The sequence below is a fragment of the Tinamus guttatus genome, unplaced genomic scaffold, assembly GCF_059628265.1.
Source record: "Tinamus guttatus ecotype Peru unplaced genomic scaffold, ASM5962826v1 Tinamus_guttatus_pri_ptg000131l, whole genome shotgun sequence".
NCBI classification, from domain to species: domain Eukaryota; kingdom Metazoa; phylum Chordata; class Aves; order Tinamiformes; family Tinamidae; genus Tinamus; species Tinamus guttatus.
In genome coordinates this window covers 1,847,572-1,868,209 of record NW_028288665.1, presented here as the reverse complement: position 1 = coordinate 1,868,209, position 20,638 = coordinate 1,847,572, and positions in this window count along the sequence as shown.

Here is a 20,638-nt window from a genome sequence, read left to right as displayed (position 1 = left end):
TAGTTCTTCCAATCATTGCTTGCATATCATGCTTCTGAAATCACATATCTTTGCTGCTGTATTCTGAACTCTCTCTAGTGCTTTGATTTTCGTCTCAATGGGATCCAAGCTGATTCCCCACCAGTGTCACACAGAGCAAGCTGATTGCCTTGTGTCTCACATTCAGACCTCCTATTGATACATCTCGCGAAAAGATTCAGCCTTTTTTGTGTGTGCACATTGAGTTTCTGGTCTTCTGCAATCCCAGGATTGTTTCCTGGCATGCAGCTGCTTATTGGTTATTCATTCTGTTTTAAATCAATCTATTTTAAATCTTATCTTCTCTGGATTTCATGGTGCTGATTTGAAATCCCTCCCCACTCTGGATCATTTGCCAGCTTTGTAAAGTGGCTCTGCTCACTGTCAATCCCTGTCTCTAATGAATAAAATGAATTGAGCAGAGACTAGGATAAATGCATGAAGGGCTCTTAAATGTCATCCCACTCTGACATTGAATGACTGGTAACTGATCTCTAAGTGCGTTTTTTCACTCAATGGTGCCTTCAACTGAGTGTGACTTCACCTGGATCATATTTTCCTATTTTTCTTCTCAGAATATCATGAAGGAAAATGGCATCGTGCCTCTTTCTTAGTCACCAGACTACCTACCATGTAAAAGAATTGGTCTGACATGCCTTGCTCTTAATAAATCCATGTTTTCCAATATTTGTCAACATATTGTTCTCCTGGGGATTATAATATGGTTAATTATTTGTTCTGGTATCTTTCTGTTAAAGTGGCTAAGTGAGACAGATTAGTTTTGAATTCGTTTTGCTCCTCTTTTTTCCTCTTTATAAAGACAGATACCCTCTGTGCTGTTTTCCAGCCCTCTGGGCTATCCTCTTTAATCCTTAAATTTCTGCAGATAATCACGAATAGACCAGACTGCTTTGATTAGTTCCTTAATTATACTAGTGTGAGTTTCATCATGCCTCATGAATGTGAAAGCATTTATCTTATCTAAATATTGTTTGACCAATTAAAAAAATATATTCCCCAGTTTGGTCTTAATGCATATCACCTGTTAAATCAATTTTGTTGAGTATGTGGTTGCATTTAAGTCTTTTACATAGACTTAAACAGTCTTCCCTTGTTCAGTCGTTATTTGTTCTCCTTATTTAACAAGTTAATACGGTTTCTTAGTGTTGTCTGTTCACTTCTAGACATTTGGGGAGCCTTTTATATCTCTTGCTGGTTGTTACTTGTTTCGCATTTAGATGTTGGTGCTATTCCTTTATGTTCATTCATCATTATATGTCTGCACTTCCACTTCTCTATGGTTTCCTTTAGTATTGAGATCTTCCATCAGCTCCCAGCACTCTCGTATTAGTCTTCATCTGTAGTTCCTCTTTCCCTCTGCACCTTGGATGATCTTGCTGCTGTCTTACATAGTCTCTTTTTTAGTCTCACATAGTAACTCTTCTACACTTTCCTCCTGTGAGAATTGACTTGCCACTTCCATGATGTTGCTGAAGCTTGCTTTCTAGAAGTTAGTGTTTGTCTTGCAGAAGGATTTGTACTTTTTCCTGAATATAACCATTTTGTGACCAGAATCACTGCCTTGCCTTGCATGTTAAAGCTCTGCCCTACTCGGCAGAATCAAAACTAAAGTGCACACCCCTTCCCCAGAGAAACATTATTCTTTCTTGGAAACTTTTAAACTTTTTTTTTTTTCTGAAGTATTTTAAGAACAAGATGCACTATGTCCTGCCTCTTCTATTAATTAGGAAAAAATTTCCCCATTACCAAGCCTTTACTTACCTGATATTTGCAGCAGCCTTGTTCTAGTTCACTCTCAGAGAGTGCTGCTTTTTACACTGAGGTCAGACTTGGCGCTATTTGTTTCATTCTGGGAGACACGAGTCTGTAAGCTGAATCTGTTATGAAGCAGTGTCACCTCCAATGTCTCCTTGACACAGGTACGCTTCTGTATCAAATAGAGTACAAATACACTGAAGACTGCAAAGCATTCAGAGATCTGAAACTGATCAGATGCTTGGTGATCAGCCTATATTTGTTCTTTAAATGTGTGACTGCATGCAGTTAGTTACAGACTTCCCTGAAAAAAAAAAACATTGGCAGGAGGTTCAGCAGTCCTAAATGGATGAATACTCCTCGCAGGGGCTGCCTATGTGTTGTCTGGAAACCTAGTACGCCCAGAACTCCACAAAAAAAAAAAAAAAAAAAAAAGTATTGCTAGTGTTGATGAGTGTTGGTACTTATTGAGAGCTTCGCTGGTCATCATAAGGAGATTTTTCCTTCAGTGATGCTGCCAGCCATCTTTTCCCCTCCGCAAGGGAGGATGGAGAAGCAAATGAATGTGGAGTACATCAGGGAAGGAATTCTGACCTCTGTGCTCATGCCCAGAGCCTTTGGGCTCTCCCTAACACATGGATGCTACTGTAGGGCAAAGGCTTCTTCCAAAGGATGACTACTGGCTCCTACTGAAGAGTGGAGGTTCCCAGTGCCCCCAACAATTTTTACCAATTTTAGTGGTGCACTTGACAGCAATTTTGCCCAGCAACTGCTCTTGAAGCAGTTCTTTTTGTATTTGTTGACTTTTTAACCTTTTGAAGAGCTGGCGGGCACCTCGCGCTTGCCCAGTCCAGACTGCTGTCCGCGTGCAAATCCTTGGAGCCCTGGACAGCTTTATCAGAAGCCTCCCCCTCTCCTGTTTAACAAGTGCCATGGTTACAAGCGCCTCTAGACTGATGATATTCACATGCAGGAAACAATGCAGGGAAAACAGGATTTGCACGGCTCCGGCTGCACTGCCCCAAGAATTCCAGGAAACGATTGTACTTTATGAAACCGTCTGTGCTCTGTTAGATTGTCTATAGCTTTTAAGGTCAAGCCATAGCACGCCGCGTTTGAAATGCCCTTTGTAAAAACGGAGACTGTTTATGAACCAGAGTACAGGCTGTATTGTTTACCCCAGGCTTTGGTTAAAAGGTGCTATATTTCAGCCTGTTTTGCAGGATGGCATGGGGAATCTATCACGGGCCTTTCTGGCATAGGCTTGGGTTCGGTTCAAAGAGGAGATGTCCATCATGTCATCGAAAGCATCCCCCCGGCATGCGGAAAGTCACGCAGCAAGCAAGCGCGGCGGCTCTGCAAAGTGAACAAAAGGGCAGTGGGGGAAAAGCAGGAGCGCCCGGTGGGGTCCCAGGGTGGCTCCTGGCACTTCCCGTGCCGCAGGGAGAGGTGAGAGAACAGGAGCCGGTGCACTCAGCCCACAGAAAGGAGCCAGGGCCATGCCCAAGCAGGATAACATCAGCTGTTTTCTTAGGAAAGTTCTGGGAAATGGCCATAAATTCCAGGTCCTTTCTCTGCTGACTCCCTGATCTCCTAAAGAGCAGGGATCCCTGGCTTGTGCCTGCATGGATCTATCCAGTGATGTCTAAACCAGCTGCATGTTACAGGAAGGCTCAGACCCAAAAAGCTGCAACAACCAATTCCATGCAGCTTTGGTGTGAGTAGAAAAAGGGGGAATTTTCCTACTAATCTCTTGCTTTACATTATGTTGAAGTTAGCTCACTGACACCTCAGATGCTAACCCTCTTCAGGCTAAACCCATTGCTGCTGGTGCAGCTTGCCAATCATGCAAAAAAGCTGGGTTTAAAATGAGCGAGTGCTTCTTGTGCCTTGATAGCAAAGAGGGAGGTGTCTCTGCAATCGATTGCACTCCTAACCAAGAAGTTTGAAAGTTGAAAAAATGGCTTTTTTTATGAAAATGACTCAGGTTGATCATGTAGTGAGAGGACACACACTGCTAAATAGAGGAGAGCAGGAGCCATGCCAAGAGCTATAAGGTCTGCCTCTCAAAAGCAGGCTTGACTTGACTCAGATGGGGAGATTGCTTGCTGAGGAGCATGTACAGATGTGCTGAGGGGAGGGAGCATCCCAAGGTACTGAGAGAGGAGAACTGAACTCGCCAAGGGGGAATGAAACCAGTACCCAGGGAAGGTGAGGCGTGCTTTCTCCCTGGTTCATCACCTCTGATTCATCCCATCATCACTGGCAAGGAAAAGAAAAATCATGCTATTCTTGAGACATGGAGAGTCCCTGAAGTTGGTATATTGCCTGAAATATTGAAAACATTGTCCTGAAACATTGTCCTAATCTAAGGACTTTGCCTTTGGCCTTGTTTCTTTTGTTGTTCTGCATCATGGAAGACCTTCTGGCCTCAAAACAAGCAAAAAACCTTGCTTGCATAGGCAAAGTCTACTACCTGATCAGGACCAAACCATGGAGAGCCCATCAGGCAGCCTGGAGTAGGGCTTTGTTTTCTAATAAATAAGAGTTCAGAAGAGGAGTTAAACAAATGTATAATTAACATTCATTGCAGATGCTAAGAGATGAAGCACTTGCTTTTGATAGGCATCTTTTACATCCCATCTTTTGAGCACTCTGCCTTGTTCATTTTATCCATCTGAATCATAATGTAAATTAAAGCTTAGAGCAAGCCCAGAAGAAAAATTCATTCTGGGCTGGGTACTTGCATAGGAGTTTATTTACTGAGCTGCAAGCAAGTCTCCTTGGTGTCACTGCAAAACCGCTAATAGCTCCTGCTCCTGAGGGAGACAGAGCTAGGGGAAGGTGCCTTTCCCAGCTCAGATAGCAGTTTGACAAAATCCTTTGGTATAGGCAGAAAAAAAAAAAAAAAAAGAGTTTGGCCTCAGCGTCTGACCTATGCAGATCTACCCCCATCCAACCTTTCTAGGTCTTTCTGCACCAATCCTGGCATTCAAAAAAATTGCTCTGATTCATTCCTCTCTATCCATATTCTCATATCTGATGGCACTGAAAGTAGCCTCACCAGCTGCCCATATATACTGAACAGAAGGAGCAACAGAGCCAGCAATCCACGGAGGTGATGACTCCAGGTGCTGTAATATGGGAGTCCCTAAGGGATAGGGTCTGATACCATGTGTTTTGGGGAGGAGACATGGAGAGGCTTGAACAGGAACATAATGCAACTTCTCCTAGCACTAGAAAAACAAGTATTTTTGTGTGCTAGATTCTAACAGTGCAAAAATGTTCTGATTCTGTAATATCCATTAACCCTTTCAAGTGAAAATAGCTATAGCTCCTAACAGATATAAGCGAATTTTTTTCCACCTTGAGAAAGTGCTTGTGGATTCAACATATCCTGCAGGAGTCAGGTCAGTTTATGCAGGCTGGAGAACAAGAGATCAAAACTTGTGTGTGTTTCCTGTTTGTTTATTTTTGCTTTCCACAATATTGTAAGCGACTTTATATATCGAGCACACCTGAACCCAGTCTCAAAAAAAGGATATAAATAAGAACCCGTTATGTCCAAGAGAGTTCTCTTGAGCCTTTCACTGTATTAACACGCATGCTACATGGGCAAGTGAATTGCATGTTACAAAATATTCCTTTGTGTTTGGTTTTGTCAGTCTCTGTGTGCAGAAATGAACATGTTTTCCCTGACCAGGTTTTAGCTTTTATTTTAATAAACTTTATTTTACTATGTTATTTCAAAAAGTGATCTCTCTGAAAATATAGCCTTCTATTCTCTGAACTTCTAAGATGGATTTGGTAAGTGTTTTCAGACTCCCTTTTCCAGCCATGATGTTTGAAAACATGCTTATTTTGAAAACAAAATTTTGGACATTCAAAAGCTGAGGTTTAGGAAATGCATCAACTGTGGCAATACCTGGGATGAGTTTACTAGAGCTGGCAGCACTAATTGTCATAAAACTAACTGCCATTTGTCATATTAATGTTTATGCATATAGTAAAAGACCACTATACAGTTGTCACTATATTTGAACCTGGGTATTTTCACAATCAGATTTTAAGTATTTTTGCAGCCCTTCAGCTGAACCACTGTTTCATGTTATATGTGTTATTTTTCAATTTTGAATGCCAAGGGATTTTTTTTTTCTGTATAAGAGGAAAAGCCCATCCTGCTAATCAGATCCAATCATACCACAAAGAAAAAACTCCAAAACTTTTTAGGAGGAAAGCAGTTTCAAAATGCAGTCAACTTAAAACAAGGCCCCTTTTTTTATTTTCCAAAATTGATTAGTGATTTGTCAAAGCTAAGACTCTCCAGTATCTCTTTTTCCTCTGCGTAAGTGCTCAGGGCAGTCTGAAAAGTCTGGCTCCGTAGAGGTGGCTCAAGTCAATAAAAATAAGAAAAGGAGGTTCCTCAAAGTATTAGTCATTTTGAAAAAAAAAAAAAACTGGCAGGAGTACACCTCTCTCTGAGGAAGTGTAAGGATCCCAGCTTATTCGTCTTGTTTAGTGGCTAATTGAAGGTGAAGCGTTAGGTGCCGTTCAGAGGCAGTGCACTGTATCTTGCAGGGTGGTTGATAAGCAGAGAAGGGAAGAGCTGGACGAAGTAAATCTTAAAAATAACATTGACTTTACAGGGTCCACTCATATGTCTAAGGTGAATCATAGCCTTAAGTGCTCTGCTGTATCCTAAGCAAATGCTTAGCTCTTTCCTGGTGAGACCCTTTTTTTCTGTTTGCCTGCATCTTTTCAGACGTCCTGAATTTTCACGCTACTGGAACTGTTTGTTACAACAGTTCTGATTGTAATTCCCTCTTTACCAGATATGATCCCTTGCTTAGTTTCTTTTCTTGCTGGGGAACTGGAAACGCTCACCCAGGAAAATGATGGCTGCATTCCTAGAATGAATACCTGAAACTTAGGAGGTCAGGAAATATTTCTCTATGTGCTGTACTCATGAGTAATGAAGAGAATGACCTCACAAAAGCAGCTGAGCAATTGCTGTTGATTTGGGATTCGGTTCTCAAAACTTCTCTCTTTCTTATTTGATCTGTGTATGTCTGCTACTGCACACAGGAGACACATACTGAAATACAGTCACTCTCACCATAGGGGCAGAGGATTTTTCCAGCATACTAGATGAGAAGTTGATTATCTGGCTCTGAGCTTGAATGTGAAATTCCTACTGATGAGAGACCTAAAGTGATGTTCAGCTGGAGCAAGAATTTGAACTAGTCATACAGAGGGCTAGATGCTAAATTAACTGAAGCCTCTTAGCAGAAAAAAAAAAAAAAAGAAAAAAAAAAGAGACTGCAGCGTCAGACTAGGAGAGCTGAGCTAAAAGCACGGATGTGCCATCCAACAGGAATCTGTAGTTCAAGGAGAAATACAGCATAAGACTCTTAAAGGGTAAGTGAGAAAAGAATAAAAAAAGAAAAAAAGGATTGGAAAACACACATTTGAGAAGTATCTGATGACACTGGGACTTCATAATTTAGGGCTGAATTAATCCTCTTTACAGGGGGAAATACTTTCATTGACCAGGAGGTGGAGGTGACGAAGATGCCAAGGAAAGGAGAAAAGGCAAAAGAAGGAGAGCTAGGCCAGCACTGTCTTTAAAAGAAAGTCAATTTTTGTATGAGGAGTTGTGACCTCTGTGGTGATACTAGATACAGTCAGTATTTTTATAATAAATTTAAGGTCTCAAATTCAGCGGGTATAGCAACTGATGCAAGTTAGGAGCAAACTAGTATCAAGATTGCTTGGTTGTCTATTTATCCCCGTCTTTGATCCCGTGTTCACTCCATCTTCCCTACAGGAACTTAAGGAAAAATTTTTTAACAGTGAGGGTGACAGAGCACTGGAACAGGCTGCCCAGAGAGGCTGTGGAGTCTCCTTCTCTGGAGATCTTCAAAACCCACTTGGATGCAGCCCTGTGCCACGTGCCCTAGGTGGTCCTACGTGTGCAGGGGGGTTGGACTAGATGACCTCTAGAGGTCCTTTCTGACCTTAGTGATTCTATGGTTCTGTGGTGCTCTTGAGCATAAAGTTGAAAAATTGCCATGGATCCCTATCACCCACTTGGTGTAGCACAAGTCTTGAGCTATGGCTGATGAGTAGCAAGACAACCTGTAGTTCCTAGTCACAACCAGAGCATAGCTCTCTAAAGAGCATGAAAAATAATAAAAAAGACATATATTGATATACATTACATGGCCATCTTTCGACAAGTTTGGCTCCCTGCTTCTAACAACAGCCTTTAAGAACTTGGCTTGAGAACTTGTGATGAAGCATAATTTCAATGGTTACCAGATCATAACCCTTTATCAAATGATAAATATTTGCCTTTAGAAACCTGAGCGGAGCTTTTGCAATGGGGCCAGGAAGCTGACTTCCACCAGAATAGTTTTGCTTGTTTGTAAGTTTTTAGTAAGTGTCTAATGCTGGTACCAGAGTCAGCGGTACGGGCTTGGTTTTGCAGCATGCTGCACTTAACTGTCACTGACAGAACTGGTTGCCACTGAAAATCAGCCCATACGTATGAGTGACTTATCTAATTCCAGGGCCTCACTCCAGGCTCAAGCACTTTCAAATCTTTGTCTCTTTTCTTAAAGGAGTTCAAGAATTAGCTACTTAAATAATATGTGTATATTTTTATTAAAATAGAGAATTCAAAGGTTTCTGGTATGTTTACAATTTCAGTTTGTTGCCAAATGTTTGTCTTACTTCCTTTTGCATCATATGGATCTGATATTCTTTTTACTTGAATTCTGGCTTTCCAGACTCTTGCTGTTACTCAGGTGGTGTTTTCAAGCTTGTCAAGCTTGTCCCTATAGCTGCTTTTAGCAGAGGAAAGCTGAATAGTCCAGCCCCAAGACATCAAAACCAGGGGCTTAATTAGGCTCTGAAATACTTCACAACTCATGGTAAAGTTGGCAACATTATAGACAATTTAAAAGAAAAAATAAAAGGTTTAGATCCGGTTATAATTGAAAGAACAGGCTGTCGACTCGAGAAACATGTTGGCTTCTAGACTGTTCTGCAAAGGACTCGGGTCCTCCTTGCTCTGCTTTAAATAAATAAATAAAAGAATACTTTTAAAACCCAGCAGGAGTGAAAGTGCTTTTCTTTGTCTTTTCTGTGAAAAGTTTGCACAGCAGCCAAACAAACAAACAAAAAAAAATCTCCCAAGAAAAGAAAAATACAACCAAGCAGCCACTAAAACAGACATTTAGCTAACACTCCTGCAACATAAAAGAAGTCCGGGGAGAGATTTTTGTATATGTTTTTAGATTAAGAGTGTGGACAGTTTTAAATAAAACTTGAAAGGTTGAAATCCTCTACCACCACTATATATCCACCTGGCTTAACAAGAAAATCCCTAAAGTATGTTTGTGGACAGGCTAGTAACAATTGCAGAGTTAATGCTGCTATTTACCCTTCTCTCTCCTTTTCTTTGTTTTTCCCACTCCTCTTCCCCTTGATGGTCTCAGAAGCTTTTCCCACATGAATATTATTTACTTGTTGATTCAGATCAACTCTGTTCTAATCCAGAACAACAGGAGTAAATGAGGGCTGAATTTCTTTTTTTTTTATTATGATTATTCTCTTTTTTTTGCAGGTACTATTGGTTTGGAGATTAGGGAGGCCTGGGGAAAACGGGTGTTTGAAGCATATCTCCTAGGATTCCATTATTAAAGGATGACAGTTTCTTATCGCTTCTCATCACACAGCTGTGGCCTCTTAATTCCTGTTGTTTCTCAATATGCATTCTTTAAGCATTTCCATGTTGACAGTGATATAATTTGTGGCATGCTCTCCCCCCTTTCCCTTTCTGTTTTCATCTTATCTGATCTGTTGTTTCATAATTTTTTGTTTTGGGGTTTTTCTCTGAACATGTACAGAGCTATTTTTAAGTTTCGCAAAGTTTTAAAATGGAAGAGAAAATAAAAATGAGGTCTGGGTGGAAAAATCAGCTGCAGATTTGGGGAATGCTGGCATGCGAGAACAGTACGGACTCTCGCCACTTTGCAGGAAGGATGGCCTGGTCTTACATGCCTTTTTTTTTTAGAACAAAATGTGTTGCATGTAGAATAACAGTCCTGAACAGCACTGAAAACTGCACATTATGAGAGCTGATATTTGAAATGTATAAACCAGAGATTCAGAGAGCAGGTGGCAGCAAGAGGAACAGCAAATGGCTCTAGTGTAGCTGAGTTCAGAGTTGCCTGGATGAAGGGCTACCGAGCCTTATGAGGCAACAGGAGGGTTAACATATATATACGCTCCCATATGCTAACACACTCCCACTGGAAATAAGACACAAACTAGTACGTGGCTGATCCAGAGTCTCATGGTACAGCAGTATGCTGATTTAGCTGGAAGGGAAGAAACAAAGAGGAAGTAATGGCTAAAGTGTGTTCTCCCTTGACTAAAATAACTTAAGGGTGCTCTTCAGTCTCTTACGCCTGTGCTTGGAATTTCTATTTTGATTTGTGCAGGAGTCTGGGAGATGGGGAAGGAAAACGTTGCTTCCTGCTCAGGTGCAGGATCAAAGTCCATCTCCAAGGATTTAGGCTAGTCACGGCACCTGAAATCACAACCTTAAGTTATGGCCATGAGGCCACAGAAAGGACAGCAGTAGAAAAAACCTTTCAGAGTAAAGGAGAGGGAGAGAGATATAGGATTGTTGCCCACTCTGGCGCTCCCATATGCCATCAAGGGATGCCTGCTCAGCAGGAAATGTGGCACCACGTTGTGTGGGACTTCTTCCCATTATGTCCATGACTCTATGCCGCTACACATGAAGCTGAGGTCAAGCACAATCCTTCAAGTTCCTCACCTTCATCACAGCTACCCACTTGCGTACACGGCAAGGTCCTTGGAGTGTTGTAGGACTTTGCATTTTCTTTTTTTTCTGGTAGTTAACTTCGGATATAGGTATGAGGAAGATCTTGCTTAACCTCGTTCTTCAGCCTTTGTTGTCCTTCTTCAGTTATACAGGCCTCACCACTAAGGACTAGGAGAAACAAACAAACTAAAAAAAAAAAAAAAAAAAGGAGAAAGAATGGTTGTCACAAGGAATATAACCCCCCACTAGCAAATTAGTTACTATTAACAAAAAAATTCCCCCCACAGATTAACTGACATTCCTGTTGGCCAGCTCACATGCTGAATATAAATTAAATAACAATCTGCAACAGAGCCAGTAAAGCTGCTAAAGAAAGCACCCACAGAACATTTCAGACATAATAAGGAAGAGTTTTCAATAGCCAAGACATTACAGCACCATCTGAAATTCCCTAATGTGTGTGTCCATAGAAGGTCAACTTGAAGAATTATCGAGCAAAGTGAAAACAGATCTACACAATAGAAAAAAAAATATGCATATAGAGAAAGGGAGTGACATGGTGCTTTCACATTGTGTACCCACAATGCACCCATTTTCCTCGGTTTCATTGCCACTTTCTTTCCAGGCATTGCTACTCAAGTTTGCTCCTCACTGCTGCAGCAGAGGCGGAGTGGTAACCCCCTTCATGGTGAGGGTTTCCTTCTCACAGTGGAGTTTAACTGTTAACTTGTCTTGGTTCCTTCATTTTTAGTGAGACCTTCTTCCTAAAGTTCTCAGACTCAATAGGGTTATTAGATAGAGAAAAAATCCTGATAATCAACAGATGGACTAGGGTATGTGCATGTGTGTGTGTGTGTTGATGTTCAGGTTGGTTTCACTAACGCCTTTTAAGGTGAAAAGGCAAACTGAAGATCAGGCTGATAAATAGTCTTATCTAGTCCTTTGGTCTTGGCTTTAAATATTTGCTTAGGTCACTTGCTGAAGTGCCCTGTTGGCAGAGCCTTGATTTGTGTTGTGTATCAGGATCTGTAGCCAAATAAAATTGGAATGGCATTGGAGGAAGAGAAAATTACATCCTGTACACTGAGAATCCTGAAAGAGTGGCATTTCACATGTGTTCATGGGTAGTCAGGATAAAGTGCAAAATGCTTCATTTTTCTTCAAACTTTCTGTATGAATTTTCTCTCTGCAGGAAAAACCGAAACTGTCTGATGTTTGACCAATCTAGGCTTAAAATCTTCCAGCAAATGTGATGCCACAGCTTTCCCAGGAAACCTCTCTTGGTGCTTTACAGATTTTGTAACGCTGCAGAATTTTCTCCATATCCAACCAATAACATATTTCCTGAACATTTCTTCTTCCGTTACCCAATAGATAGAAGAGCCATTGAAGAGCAGACAGACACTTTATAAGGATGTTTCAATATTAGAAGTTTACTACTGCTTCTCAATATTCATCACTCAAGGCTAAATGCACATTCCTTCATCCTGATACCTCAGAAAAACATCTGGCTCTGCTCTCTAGTGAGGGAATTGTACCTCTCAAGGAGATTAGCATGAGCATTGCAAGCACCTGGAGCTGAGGTCTCCCCAGGAAGTGGGAAGTAAGTGTCAGTTCCCTTCTCTTTTCTGATGCTGGCTTTGGAAGCAGATCACCAGGGCTTGTTAGACAGGCAGACTTAGGCACTGGCATGATGCTCTTCGGGCATCATGTATCCAACCAGTAGTATTCAAAAAATGCCAGCTAACCTCATAAACATCTATGTTCATTTTGTACTTGGGCTTCCACTGGAGAAGTCTGGTTTTAACTCACATCTACCTGGTTGTGGATGGAAGTCTCCTCAGAGCATATCTTACACCTCAGCTTTGCCAAAACTTGCTAGGTTTGAGCTGCCCTGTCTCATTTTGAGCGCAGAATAGTTGTTTTCCTGTGCCCCATCAAGTCTTTCTTTTATTTATATGCATACATATATGTATATATATATACATACACTGGATTGTTCCTGATTTTCCTCAGACTTCCAGTCTTTTTACTGTCAGAGTATGGTATAGACAGGCTCCTCTCTCTCCAAAGTACCTTTTGGACAAGAAGGAGATGATGGCAGTAGTACTATGCTCCTTGCTGTCTCAGAATCTAAAGGGTGCTCAAATACCGGGCATGAGACACAGTTTCGAGCTCTGCATCTTTAGGAAGTTCTTTTCCCATGTGCCAGTTAGTGCTGTAACCACCACATTGTTCAGTCCTTCGCTGCCACCAATTTCTTTGGTCAGTTCATGCAAAGATGAGTTGTTCTGTAAATTTTCTAAAATGCTGGAATCCAGGAAAGACTCTTGCTGCCAAACCTGGTTAAAACAAACTGTTTACATTCTCAAGAGAGCAAAGATGAGCCCACATACTTTTGGATGATTAAATGGCCTTGTTATCTCACTGGCTTCAGAAGGTGCTGGTTTTAGGCACTTGATCTTGAGCTCGGTAGTGTTTTAGGTCAGATCTGACTTTTTAGGTCTTGACATCAGGTGTCCCAGAATAGTCCTTAGTCAGGCTGGCTCAGGCACAGCAGAGCTCTTGCGGTAGCATCTTGGGGAAGGCACTTGCCCACCCCTGCTGCGATCTGTGTCCCGCAGTGCCAAATAGAAAGTACCAGGGAAGGAGGTCAAGCCAAATGGCAGCTGCCTGTCATACTGTTCCGCGAAACCCCTGCGCTTGTAGGGATGGGACCATCAGATGGGCTTGCCTGAGCAAAAAGTGTAAATTGGCCTTTTTTTCTAGGTATTAGTGGAGAGAACTATCATAAGTCTGAGAAACACCCACCTGCAACATCCTTCTAGGTTCAATCTGTTTCCCTTTACTTATAAAGCGCCACGAGGAATAACAGTATTTAGTTTCTTTTTGTGATGCTGTCCTAACTGTCAAACTGTTTTGTCAAACTGTCCAAGCTCATTTATAACTAGATTATTTTACTTTACTTTTTTAATCATCATCATTATCTGGGTGATTTTTTTACGCAATTCAGTTTGATTTATTTTGTCAGGGGTGACTGTTTGCAGCTCACATTATGAAGGTTTTTAAACAGTTTACTTATTAAGCACAACGTTTGAAACCCGATCTTTGTCCTAAACTTTGCTGGGCTATTGTGAGTTAACTTTTCTTTTTTTCTTATATATTAGCTCCTAGCTGTAAACAGGGGAGAACTTCTTCCATGAACTCCATTTCTGATGGTCACAGAGATTGAGCACTAAGCTGAAGTGTTGGTGCCCTCTAGTGAACAGTTTTTAATTTCAAGAAAAAAGAATGTGTGGCAGCAAATAGCTCCTGCGACCACCTTCTTCGAGTTTGCGCTCTGGTTTTAAATTATTGTCAAGTTTGAAACATTATGAAGCAGAAGTCCGCACCTTTGCAGCCCAAAAGGCTTCTGTTAATAAAACAAAGTTAACAGTTCACAGCATATAATTTGTTTAGGAAACAGGAGCCTTTTCTGCACTCAGTTTGCCTAAAATTGCTCTTTTCTAGCACTTGCATGACTATATTCATAGTGTTGCCCTCTGCCATACACCCACAGCACCCAGATACCTTTTCCTGCAAGGCTCCCTCCCTCTGCTGCATGCACAAACACAGACATTGTGGCCGTGCTTCTCCTTCTGGCAGAATCACCCCTTCCCAGACAGTTGTTTTTTTTGTCTAACAAGATTTTTAAGTACTTTGAGGTCTGGATGTATGTTGGGTCTGCCCATACTTTGGGGTTCTGATCCTTGGTGCTCCCGATACATAGAAGATATCAGGGAGGCACAACTGCCACAGCTGGACCTGCTGGTTAGTGATCATGAATAGTCAAACAATATCTGTGAGAGATACTGTTAATAAGGATGGGATGTCCTTCTAGACGTTTTCCTGAATGGCTGGTCTGGTCTCTGTGAGCTGTTTCTGGAGAAATTAGAGATTCTCTTTCTGGAGAATTTCTGGAAAACTTGCATTTACATCCAGTCAAACTAATAGCCCACGGTGTTATCTGGGAACACGTTGGCTGATTTTCCTCGAGCTGAGGTAACGCAGGGCCTGGCAGGGCTTTGAGCAATTTGGCCCTTGCTGTGTTATGCAGGGAAGAAAAACATAGCAAATGACTTCTAGTGTTTGGCCAAGCGCAGGCAGAGAAACTGCAGTGGCACTGGGTTAGTGAGGCACTTTGCCACGGCCCCAGCAGCAGAGTGAAGGCAGGATATCTGCAGGGCATAGCAAGGTGCCATGGAGAGCTCTGGGGACCTTTGAACAGCGTTGTTCTGGCAGGAAGGGGCCTCTGCACCCCAGGCACAGAAGTTGGCTAGTGGCAAGCTGGCATAGATGACACGAAACACAGCTAACGGCAGACATCGTGTTGCCTGGACAAGTCATGCAAGTCATGTTTCCTACTCTGGTGAAACCTCAGACCCCAGAAAATATAGAGTGGGTGATAATTGCAGTGGGATTGAGAAAGGCCATGCTGCCTGTGTCACGGCTGCCTCCTAGTGCCAGTCTCTATTAGCTGTAAACAGTGACGTAAAAATGCAGAGAAGACATTTTTTTTTTCCCCTTGTGGGAATAGCATTTTTAATCTCACTTGTTGCACTTCCTAGGCATTTTATCCTTGATTACATGACCATGTGTCTTCTTAGACGCCCTGAAAAGATTCCTGGGCTGGCAGGAGTAACAACCACGATGCAACTCTTCCTTCTGAATAAGGCTTCTGAATAAGACAGGGACAATAAACAATTCTAGTTGTTCCCAACAATTATACTGCCTCTGCACTGTGTACACTACAATGGTGGGCAGGAGTTTTTTCTATAGTATTCAGTGCTAAGCTTGGTTGATGATCCCCTTTCCTTATTCATGCATGCTGTTTACGTTTGACAGAGATTTCAACTGCAACAACCTGAATCAGCTGGAGAGCATCTGTAAAAGAGCTGACAAGGTAAACACACCTAATGCACTTCACCAGCACGTTTGCGAGGATGCGTTCAGGTTAACTACATCTGTAGGTTTAAAACTGCCATTTCCAAGCATGGCTCTCCTCTACAAAAACAGTCACAATCTTCCAAGGCAAACACAGGCAAAAGCCAGTATTGCAAGTGGAGGAGGAGGAGAAATTTGGCATGGCTTTGGAAAATCTCATGCCAAACCCTGGGACCATCCCAAAAGTTCCAAGCTCAAGAATTACAAAATTGTCTTTTATATAGAAACTGCATCATTTTTCATTCTTCAAAAGACAGAGCTTGGACAGTATCTGCCTACCTCTGTTCTTTCATAGGGAGAAGCTAGGATTTTGGATTCCATTTAATTTGAGCAAAACTGCAGTACATTAAATGACTCAGTTACATTCAGTTACAGGCATGCCTATTTATGAGAAGTAAAGAAACTATTTGAGATATCTGAGAAAAGCAAGGCTATAAATAACAGTACAATTCTATTACAGATGGGCAGAAACTCCATCTCTTAATATGAACACTTCATGCTTTTGGGCACTTGGAATCAGAGTCTGACGTTTTCATCATCAAAATGTTTAGAGACCGCCTACACAGGATTGTAAAACATGCAGTTTTCAGGAAAAATAACACTTTGGTTAGATTTATTCTCTCCATTTTCCCACCTCTCCCTTGCTTTTTCTTATTATCCTTCTAAGACCTAAAGATTATCACAGAAATTTATTTTTATTGATATGTTTTTAAATTAGAGCACCATCCCTGCTAAGCATTACTACAAAATTCCCTACTAGATGGTACTCACCTAAAAAACCCAGTGGTGGTCCTGTTCTTTTCTTAACTTGTTTTTCTACAGGTTTCTCACTGAGCACGTCACACATCAAATTTGAACTTAACGTCTGTAATAGTATCTGAGGCAATTTCATCCTCTTCCTTCCAGCTTTTGGAAGAAATTTTTCCTTTCCTTTTATGCTCGCTCAACTTCCACAAGCTGTGTCTGATGTTTCCCTTCACAGTTCACAGAGAAATTTGTTTTTAGAGAGACACAAACCATACCAAAAAAAAAATGCAATACAGCAATGAAGGGAGATTTAGAAGGTTACTATTATGTAAGGGAAGCAGAACTGTTATGTAAAGGAATGAGCACTATGGAAATGAAGGAGCAAAAAGGAATCTGCAAACTTAACTCCTCAAAGGCCTTGGGAAAATAGGACTTCTTGAGTCATAGTAACTGATAGTCTGAGCAAGAATATTGCCTGGAAACCTTGCAGCACTTGTTCTCTAGCCCATTGCTAGCTACAGCAAAGCTGCAGCAGTAGCACTTTGCTGCTGGAAGGGTGCAGGTTGAACGGTGGTGAGGTCACCCAGAGTAGGCTGGCTAAGACCACAGAGATCAATGTACTTTTCTATTTTTAAAAAGCAAATCAGTCCTATACTCATCTCTGTTTCCTCCTGTACTGACCTGTCAAGTGCGTGTTAGAATAGAGACTTACAAAGTTGTTTTCAAAAGCTGAAAACACCGTATCTCAGGCTCCTTCATTAGGACTCCTTTAGTTGCTCCATTCATCCCTGCAGGTAGATATTCCTTTTAATGAAAATAAGCAGAAACAGGACTTTGTTTTGGTTTGTTTGTTTGTTTGTTATTCTGTGACGAAAGCTTCCAGTCTTCACGAGAACAAGCAAAAGCACCATGCTGCATTTTGTCTACCTTATGTTATACATTATTGAGATTATATCAACATTGTCCCTGCTTTGCTTGTTTGGCATTTCTCATGTATATATTCCAGTGCAGAGCATATTCTAGATTTACATATACCGAAGAGGCAGGCTGAAAGAAGACTCACAGTTCTGTGTTGCTGAAAGAGCTAAGACAGACAATCCTTTAGGATGTGAACCGTTGGGAATTTAATTCTGCTCTTGAATAAATCATTCCCTGGTGCATTAAGAGAAACACAGATTTAAGGTTTGATCTGGTTAACGTGACCACAAAAGTATTCTTATTACGGCATGCAAAATGCGTGGTTTAGACTGCCCTCTTCTGTAGCATATTGAAAATGAAAACAGAGTTAGGACCAACAACTTGTCTAAGAAAAGAAATCCTATTTACTATGACCCCTTCCTGTCATGTTCTCTGTCTAGGTCAGCTTCTGTTTCCCATTTTATTTGTGAAAATATTACCCATAGCCAGAATTTAACATTTCTTACTCACTTTTTCATTTTAAATTGGCCTTCGCTAATAGCAGTTCTGCAGAGTAGGTGTAACTTCTCAAAATACTGCAGTTACGTAAAACCTGATTGATATGAGCTAAGGTGGGCAGAAAAAAAATGATCAAAATCTGACTGTTTGAAAGAGAAGAATGTATTTTTGTTTTAAGTGGTGGGAGGGCATAATTACCTGCGCTGAGCAGAGGAGAGAGCGGAGCTGACATTGCCGAGGAAAGAGCCAAGCCTATAGAGGGCACATCGCCCTCCTCGTGCTGCTCCACTCTTGGGCCTCCCTGGGCCAAAGCAGCCCAAAAACAACACCAAGACTTCCTAAAATCCCTTGAGGCTGTAATGCAAGAGCCAGGCTGGACTGGAAAGACATGTTTTAAATAACACAAGGTGCAAATTTCCAGCTGCTCTGTTGTCTTTCCACGTAAGTTCATTAAATTCAATCTATGAGGAAGATGTTTTACTCACTCGGTAAATTGTAATGGAGACGAGGAAGAGCTTACAGGAACACAGCATATTGTAGCTCTGATGAATAGCAGAGCTGGAGTTCAGATAAAGAAATCCAATAAAGGGGACTCTTTGCTGAACAAACTATTTTAAGACTCATTTTCTTTTCTTAATGATCCTTCAGTTACCAGCTTTCTGACCAGTAATGAGGATGGCTGGAGCAAATGAGTTTGTAGAGGCACGATTTGACATTTTTGTAAGTTTGTTTTATAATCAATATTCTCACACAGAAATACCACGGCACAGCAGTTTTCACTGTTAATTTACACACATATGTAATTCTTTTAAAATAATCTATCAAAGCATTTAGTTGGAATAATAGTACATTTAAACATTTCTTTTGTCTCTGGTACTCAAGTAGCTTTACTGATCATAATACATTTTCCAGTATGTTATTCCCAACAGAAGAACATGTATAGCAGTTATCCAGGAAACCTTTTTTTGTCTTTGAACATTAGCACAGTATTTGCTTTCCCTTTTCTTCTGAGCAAGTGTTATGGAAATTTAGCAAGTTCCTTTAATGCTCTACAATGTGTACTGTTTGGACAGGTGGAGGGGTCACTACTTAGTTCTACTTTCAATAATTCTTTTTTTTTTGAGTTTATATTAATTATATATATATATATATATTTACAGGGACTTCATCGCTAATTGCTCATCCCCTGTCAAAATATTTTTCTAGTTAAATTCACGTTTCTCTACTGCCATTCTGGGTTATGTTTCCCAGAGTACATAAATTCTCCCTTGTACTACTCGGAAGACAAAAAAAAAAAAAAGAAAAATACCTTCATAAAAACTAGTTAGGGGTTCAAGCAGCAAATTTCAGATCCAGCGGTAGCGTGGCTGGAGTCCCCTCCAGTTGGGTATTCTCCTGCTACGAGGTGAGGAAGAGCGGGAGTCCTGCCTGGTGGTGTATGGCCACTTCCCATCCCTCTGTTTCCCCACTTCCAGAGCAGAAGCCCTGCAGGTGGTCAGGCTGTAAAGGGTCGAGTTTGTCCAGAGGGACGACCAGGTCTCCCTTATGGCCCAGACCCATCCTCAGCTCTGCGTCCCCAAGCTCCACGAGGCCCTGGAGTCATGCAGTGCTCCAGCAGACCTGCAAGGCAAAGGCACGAACAAGTTTGTGCTGCTCTTGACAGAAGCGCAGCGTTTGCCCATGGCAGGAGCCAAGGCTCCCCAAAAGCCCTGCCTCCTTTTGCAAGGAAAGAAGGGCTTTAGCAAAAGATGGCCTCAGCAGAAGCAGTTGCTATGTGGGAGGATATTGCAAACAGGGATTGGCATCACCCTTCCTTTCTCCTGTCTTCATCAGCACCCAAACCCCCAGCGTTGCAGGAACAGGGCTGCTCCCATGGCCAAGCTCATCACTCTCTCTCTCTCTTTTTTCCTCAGTTGACTTTTTTCACATGAAAATGCTGACGTGTTACACGGACACTGCCCCATCCATAAAAGCCAGCCAAGGGAGTTGAGAGGGCACATCAGGGAAGAAAGCCATGGTTGGTTTTGCACTGGTACAGAAAAAGTCCTCATTCATTTTCTAGGGAAGCTGTGGGCCACCACTATCATATCACAGTGTCAGATTTTTGGTTTACCTAAAACCTTAAAAGTTCTTACTCGGTGTTTAGGGTAAAGACCCAGGTATTGCTCTAAAAACTTCCCAATCTGAGAACTGTTCCTGCTTTACTTCACCTCTGTGAGAGCAGAGTCAGAGCCCTTGTTAGCATTAACACTTTCCTGGCACTTGCTGACAAGTCTAAAACTTGGCAAAGGTTAAGTCCATTTACAGTGAAAGCAAGAAAAAGCACAGCTGCAAAGCAGAGAGTTGTACGGTGACTCTCCCCTCTGCCAAAGTTTGGAGGACCTGGGAATTCATGCATGGTCAAGATCAGATACAGAGCCGTAATTTCCGTTCCCTTGCAAGGAAAATGATTGCTAATGCATCTTATACTTCAATGTCGTCTCTCCTGCTATGTTTTTTAACATAGGTAGGTAGAGGGAAATCTTTTGTACTTTTGCAAATTGAAAGCAAACAACTACCTGCTCACAAAAAACAAGAGCTGGACATTTATGAGAAAAACATTATCAACCACTGCCTTCTGCAACCATGATGAAAGAAATCTGGTAATGAAAGTAACAGTAATCACGGGTACAATAACGCAGAGAGGCTGAAGCAAGGGTTCTTCTAAGCTAGGCAACTACACAGGTTTGGAGCAGAGCTCTCATCATATTTCTGCATGTATTTACTGAGGTGAAAAGGACTATGAAGCATCTTCTGGGATTGTGCTTTGTTCTTTATTATAATTACCGATGTTACAGC